The sequence below is a fragment of the Quercus robur genome, chromosome 6 (assembly GCF_932294415.1).
Source record: "Quercus robur chromosome 6, dhQueRobu3.1, whole genome shotgun sequence".
Lineage (NCBI taxonomy): Eukaryota > Viridiplantae > Streptophyta > Magnoliopsida > Fagales > Fagaceae > Quercus > Quercus robur.
Window position 1 is genome coordinate 33493364 of NC_065539.1, and position 7640 is coordinate 33501003.

At 32.4% G+C, this 7640-nt stretch overlaps 1 long non-coding RNA gene across 2 annotated transcripts; it reads left to right on the plus strand.

Annotated features, from left to right (window-relative positions):
- Positions 1–2835: 2835 nt before the first annotated feature.
- Positions 2836–7027, plus strand: LOC126688505 (uncharacterized). Of its 2 annotated transcripts, XR_007644275.1 has the most exons (4): positions 2836–3789; positions 4029–4099; positions 4500–4671; positions 6922–7027. It is a non-coding gene; the product is annotated as an uncharacterized LOC126688505 (long non-coding RNA). The 2 variants fall into 2 exon arrangements; XR_007644274.1 differs by lacking the exon at positions 6922–7027 and having other exon boundaries at positions 4500–5035.
- Positions 7028–7640: the final 613 nt, after the last annotated feature.

Sequence of the window (7640 nt, forward strand, 5' to 3'; positions counted from 1 at the left end):
TTATTAAAAATGGGTCCTACGGTACTATTCACATATTTAAAAATTATCTTGCTACAGTATTTTCAGTTTTCAGTTTCAGCAAAATAAGTTATATCCAAACGGACTCATAATTACACTTTGGACAAAATTTAGCAACAAACTTAATTGTAGATTAAGACTACAACTCAACTTAATATTTTTTTATTAGATGTGAATTTTAACAAATCCATCATTGGATTACGTTTTCTTCTTAAATCCTCCATATTTGCAAAATTTCAAAAATATGAAATATCAATAGCTATGTCATCGCTCAAATCTTTAAATTTCGAATTTTTGTTGTCTAAAATTATATATAAAAAATAAGTTTATAGATTAAATAGTAAATAACTTTTAATTGACATGAAATTTGACATGTGTTTAAAGAACATACAATTTAACAAATTTTCAAAATATATAACTATATTAATTTGTTTAGTGAGAGTTGTAGCCTTAGGTTATAGCTTAGTTTGTAGTCAAACTTTTCTTTAAACTTTGATCCCTTAACAATATATAAGGTCCTTACAAACAAAAAGAAAAAGCCCAAGAAAATTTTTATGGAACTAAAATTTTGAAAAAAAATGTAATTTGCAGAATTAATAATGAAACTATCATGCAAAGATTTCGAAATAAGAAAATTCAAAAAGGAAATTGTAAGACTTTATGTCTTTGTGTGTGTATGTGTTTTTTTTTTTATGGCCAATATATGAAGTTCTATTTTTATTAAATTTTGTATAATTTAAGTTTCTTAATAACCACCCTGGAAAATATTCTTAGAGCCACCACTGGAGATTCCTATACAGAAGATGGAGAGAAATAGGCGGAGCAGCCAGGTGCGATAGACAACAAAGGTGGCCGACAAACAGCGAAAGAAACTCATATGGAAGTAGAGCAAAGTGAGTATCTAGAATCAGTAATTCTAGAAAAAAATTATGAAGATAAACGACAAGATTTCCAGTGCTCAATTACAGTCCATTGAAAAAGCTTTTAACTAATTCATAAACAAGAAGGCCAAAAAGGAGGAAACTGCCATTAAACCAAGTCATAGAAGGCTTGACCCACGTGGAAAAAAAACAATCCAGTTAGGTTGTGCAATAGGCACCAAATCCCATTCATAAAGGATTAATCGTTTGGGTGATACTTAGGGATGAGCCTTATAAGATGAAGAGGTTAGGTTAGAATGGGCAGCAATGAGACAACTTAAGCTCTTATAATGAGTCACTACTAGTAAAACAAGAAAATAAAAGGTGTCATTACTATCAGACTATCACTTAAACTCTTCATTATTTAGAGTTACTAAGGTACCTATTACAATTAGCAAATAAGTTTGTGGTGCAAAGAAGGAATAGAGGAGGCAGACTAGCTCTTCTCTAGACAGTGGCGGCTCCAGGAATTTTGTTTAGGGGGTTTATTAAATAATTTTAATAAAAAAAGAACTTGAATATATTGAGTTACTAACAAAAAAAAAATTAATACATGAAGTTTTACAATTTCCTTCTACAAGTATTCAAATTTTGAATTATGAGTATCTATTGCCAATGTGTGTAGATATGAGCCTACAATCATTTTATTTTGTTAAGTTTATCTAACATTTTATTTTTATGCAGTTTTTATTATCTATTTGGTATTGTTTTTATAAAAATATTTTAAACTAAATGACTAAACTAAACTCATTGGAATTGTATTAATTATTGACGCACCACACTCATTTATACATAAAATTATAGACTAGTGTCTACTTAACTAAACAAATGCTTGGACAATCACTAATTTTACTTTTTTTTTTCTTAAATTTTACTAACTTTGTAACAAAAAGTTATTATAACATGATAACAATACACACACATGTAACAAACCATCTCTATTTCCTAATTATTAAATTATATAAATTTACATTATATTTATATTGTACACACAAACATCCACACACATCATAATTCACACAAATAACATTATAACAAAAAGTAATGCACACAATCAATATTAGACATACTCACACACATAATATAAATTTATAAAAAATAGTGACACTTACAATTCACAAACACTTACTCTTTATTCTTAGAGTTGAAAATACTTATAATAAAGGTGTGCAAAATTTAAGTCAGGGAGTGCAAAAATATTTTTTAAAAAAATTATAGTATTAAACTAACAAAAAAAAATTATATATATAATTTTTTTTTTTTTTGAAGTCGGGGGTTCATTTGAACCCCTGGAATAATGTAGCGCCGCCCCAGTCTTTAGAAACAAGATATTTCAAAAAATCATATTGACATGAGCATCGGCATGGGAACAAAGAATGGTACAGGGTTTTACAGTGCTTGTGAAACACATAGTAAAAAGGACTTATGGAACCTATTTTCTCACTTTGAATCAAAGATGCAACTTGCCCTGGTGTTGAGTAGGCAATTTAACCAAAATTGGAGAGAGAGAGAGAGAGAGAGAGAGAGAGAGAGAGAGAGAGAGAGAGAGAGAGAGAGAGAGAGAGAGAGAGAGAGAGAGAGAGAGAGAGAGAGATATGATCTAAAGATCCAAGCATTTGGTGTAATCTTTTTGGGACATCTTACATGATTATGGATTTTTTGATATGGAATATAGTGGTATGTATTGGAGCATTTTAATATTAATTAATTACAATGAATTTATATGACAATATAAATGTAAAGATGTGTGAGTTAATATGGAAAATAATGAATTAGTGAAAATGTTTAATCCTACATTGAAAAGAAGAGAGACTATTTTATTCTTTTTAATTGTGGTGATTAATAGGCTAATATTTATTGATTTAGATATTAGGTTAGATAAGTGTGCAAGAGAGGTGAAGGGAGGAGGTGTTCTCTTTGTGGCAAGGGAAATATCCAAGTTGAGGCCTAAACCATTTAGGTTTGGATAAATGTGAATATTCAACAATGGAGCAAATGGCCTCACTAAAAGCCCTAGGCCCATACAGTACGTCTTCCATTTTCTATCATAGCTAGGGCTGTCCAGTGGCCCAAACAATCTGACCCGCTCGACCTAAAGGTCCATGGGCGATTCTGAATGCAAGACTCGGTCGGTCAAGGGTTGTGTTTTAAGAATAACCAAATAATTGGTTCGGGTTTTAGATTATAAAATATTTCACCCGAATAACCGGAACCGACCGAATTATGAATGAATATGTGGCTTCAGTAATTGGGTAACGTAAAGCAAGAGCATAAATAAGTTCAGACTTTTTTGGCACAAGTTCCCAATTTTCAAATCCAACATTTAAATCAAATCAAGATTCAAAATCTATGGTCACAATTACACTTTACATACTTATTTGAGTCATATCAGTAGACTCTTGTACAAATTCATATCAGTGATTTAGGGGCACAGGTACCAAATTTACAAATCAACCATTAAAATCAAAATTAATAACAAAATCAAATGGTCACAATTAGAGCTCAATCTCTTGATCTGATATCTCATATCTCTCAGACTTTCTCTCTAATCTCTTCACTAGTTCACTACGAAATCTTCACTCTTCACTCTTCTCTCTTTAAGCTTTGGTTTTCTCACCAATGAACAGACCAAACTCTCAAACTCTTAGTTCTCACTTCACTGCTCTCTACTCCAAAGTCCAAACTCTAGCTTCTCACAACAAGTTCAAACCTAGCTGCTACCACCGCCAACACCCACTCCTCTCTTTGCCGCCGCCATCACCCACTCCTCTCCCTGCCGCCAATCAATATGGGTTGAAGAGATCATCCTTGTTTTTCTACCTTACTCAATTCTTACTTCAAACTGTTTAAGGTAAATATTCTCCTTTTCTCATCTCTCTCTCTCTCTCTCTCTCTCTCTCTTCTTCTTCTTCTTCTTCTTCTTCTTCTTCTTCTTTTTTTTTTCATTGATTTTATTTGTTATGGAAATCTACTATTAAAATCAAATAAACCCAAAATTTTATAATTTGAAACCCTAACCATTTTACTTTTGTTCTTTGTTCATTTGTTCATTTGTTTGATTAATTTTGTTCCTATTTTAATTTTATTTAGGAATTGAAAGTTGTCCAAGTGGGGTTTTTAGTCTTCAAATTTGAAACTCCAACACCCACGGTCTCTTTAAGGTATGATTTTTATTTCCTTTTGTGTTTTATGTTCAAAGTTGGGATTTCGTTCTCTTTTTTTTTCTTTTTCTTTTTTGTTAGAGTTGATGCATGTTACTTATGCTGTTGTGGTTGTTATTATTGTTTAATAAATTTTGAGCATCAATGTTTCTACTTTTATTATTTTAATAAAATTTCAAGTGTCATATTGTTTGTATCTGGGTTCTGTTTAGTTTTGTGTTTTATGTTTCGTGTTTTGTGTTGTGTTGTGTATTTTTTTTTTCTTTTTTCCATACGTAGGATATTGTTTTTCCTTTTTGGTTTGTGTGGTTATTATTATTATTTTTTTTGAGAAATTGGTTATTATTATTAATTGTTCTTGTTGTTCTAGTCTGCTAATATTTATATTTGATTTTTTTAGGTAATGGAACCCTTCACTGATGCACCCTCTGTCCAAACATCAGCTGCTACACAAGTTGATGGTTCTACTACCACCCAAGCTAATGGTGCTATTACCACCCAAGAGGTTGCTACTGCTTCCTAAGCTAAAGCTGCTGATGCTGAGTTGCCCCCAGTTCCACCTAGCTAGCAAAGTGAGTAAGATTGGTATTGGTAATGGTAGGAAAAAATCTATAGTTTGGAATCATTTTGAAAAAAATAAAGGTAGAAGAGGATGTCTTTAAGGCTATATGTAATTATTGCCAAAAATCATATCATGTTGATAGTAAGAGATGTGATACTAGTAATTTGTTAGCTCATGTACCAAACTGTCTCAAGAACCCTAATAAAGAAGATCTAGCCAAAGTGCAGAAAACCTTAGCTTTTGAACCCAAAAAGGATAAAAAAGAAGGGTTCCAACTTGTGTCAACAACCTTTACAGTTGAGGCTTCTAGAAATGCACTTGCTGAAATAATTATAATTGATGAGTTGCCTTTTAGGTGTGTTGAGGGGTATGGGTTTAAGTCTTTAAGAAATATGTAACTACCTTGCAACCTAAGCTCCGTCTAAAGAATATTCCATCTAGTCAAACTGTGACTAGAGATGTGATTGGCATTTATAATAGTGAGAGAGAGAAGCTAAGGAAATCTTGAAGGGTTGTGGGGTGTGTCTTACTATGGACACATGGACTTCTATTCAAAATTTGAATTATATGTGTCTCACATGTCACTTTAGTGATGATGCTTGGAAGTTGCATAAAATAATTTTAAATTTTTATCAAGTTGAAGACCATAGTGGAGAGACTATAGGTAGAAAGATTGAGATGTCTTTGCATGAGTGGGGTATTGATGGCATATTCACTTTGACAGTGGATAATATTAGCTCAAATTTAACCACAATTAAATTTTTGCAAAGAGTAATGAAAGATTGGAATGAGAGTTCTTGCACACGAGGTGTTGTGTCCATATCCTAAATCTCATTGTGAGGAAGGGTTTGAAAAAAATTGATGCATCTGTTGATAAGGTGCGTGAAGCTGTGAGCTACGTGAAGTTCTCGCCCAATAGAAATCAAACTTTTAGGAGTTTTATGGAGAGGTTAGGTATGGAGTCCAAGAGACTTCTTTGTCTAGATGTACCTACTAGGTGGAACTCGACCTATCTCATGTTAAAAATTGTTGAAAATTTTGAGAAAGTGTTCCTTAGAATGGACTTTGAAGATGATGTTTATTCGTCGTACTTTAGGACCAAGGAAAATAGTGGTGGTTTGAGATCTCCCTATATGAGTGATTTCTAAAATTGTAGGGCATTTGTGACTTTCTTGAGGCTTTTTTACAATGCAACAAAAAGTTTTCTGGTTCTTTGTATGTTACTTCAAATGTCTTCTTTGATGAGATCTTTGTTATTCAGGAGAGTATTTCTCATTTAGTTAAATCCCAAAACACCGTCTTGAAAAACATAGCCACAAACATGCAAACAAAATTTGAGAAGTATTGGGGAAAAGGTGACAAAATTAATCCTCTTTTGTATGTGGTTATGGTTCTTGAACCATAAAAAAAAAAATTGAGATTTTTGAAATTTTCTTTTTCTGAAATTGATGGGAATGCAATGGGGAAAGTGATGGTTGATAAGGTGAAAGATCTTTTGATTAAGTTTTATAATTTTTACTCTTCTATTCATTCACCAAATGTGCAAGAACCAAGTGAGAGTGAGAGGACACAAATGGAAGGCGATGCTAGTGATCCATATGTGATGGTTCATTCTCGATATGAGCATTTTTTGGAGGCTGAGCAATCTGTAGGTTGTAGTAATGAGGTTGAAAAGTATTTGGCTGAAAATTGTGATGGTAGAAAGGATGTAAATTTTGAGATATTGGTGTGGTGGAAGGACAATTTTAGTAGGTAACAAGTGTTGTCCAAAGTGGCTAAGGGTGTGCTGACGATACCAGTTTCTATTGTTGCATCTGAGTTAGCATTTAGCACTGGAGGCCACATTGTTGATCCATTTCGAAGTTCTCTCTCTCCTCTCATGGTTCAAAACCTTGTATGTGCACAAAATTGGCTTCAAGCCAGAGTTTCGATTTCTCAACGCCAATCAAGGGATGAGGTAGAGAAGTTGGAGGAGGAATTTCATAATTTAGGTAATATATTTAAATTTTGAAACTTATTGTCTATTAATTCTTATTGAATGTCTCATGTATTCAAACAAAACCTCAAGTGCAGCAGCAAGTACCAGCTCAAGTAAGGATTCTAGCTCAGGCAAACAACCCTTAATTAGTATTGATGATTGATAATTGACTTGGTATGTTACTACCTTTGGCCCCTCACTGTTATAAACTTGCTGTCCTTTCTAGTTGGTCTTGTATTTGGTACTAATGTATTATTTGTTAAATATTTTTGTCTATTGTAGGAGGAATCATTTATTTTGTAAAGGAGGTTTTGGGAACATTTTGGAAGCTCTTTTTGATATTGCTTTTCTAACAATACTCAACTCTTACTATTTATAGAAAAGAAATCTTAGTAAATCTTAGTCCATAGGTTTTCTTTTCTATAAGTTATAGACGTATTAACTATAGAGTATTTGTCATTCAATGCTTTGGAAAAGCTATTTTTTGGAAATACCTATGGTATTTCATAACTGTAACTAATTATATTACTAGGAACATTGTATAGCTAGCAAGCTTACTAACTTATGGTTTACTACTTTAAAAACTTACAGTAATCTAATCGCCTTCTCTACCTCTATGGCTTACTAAGTATATATCTATTTATATATATAGATGGAAATATTGCAGTATACACTTATTAATTGCTTATGCTTGCTGTGGTTGACTTATTTGCTGCTAGAAATATTACTTGTTGTGTGGTTGGCAGGTTTAACATAGGTGTTAAGATTGGCTTTTATGCCTCTAGGTTTTCTTGAATATATATGACTTGTTGTATTGAGTTACTGGCTTATTGCCTAGGTGCTTGTATTGTATGGATGTTTAATAGATCACAAGTGGTAAAAATAGGCATGTTTGTGTGTTGTTGTGTTTTGCTATTTTGTCCAGATAATACATTCTATTTTGTTGTGTTTATTTTTTGGTAGTCAATGCGTGGCTGTTTAACAAGTTACACTTCACAAGT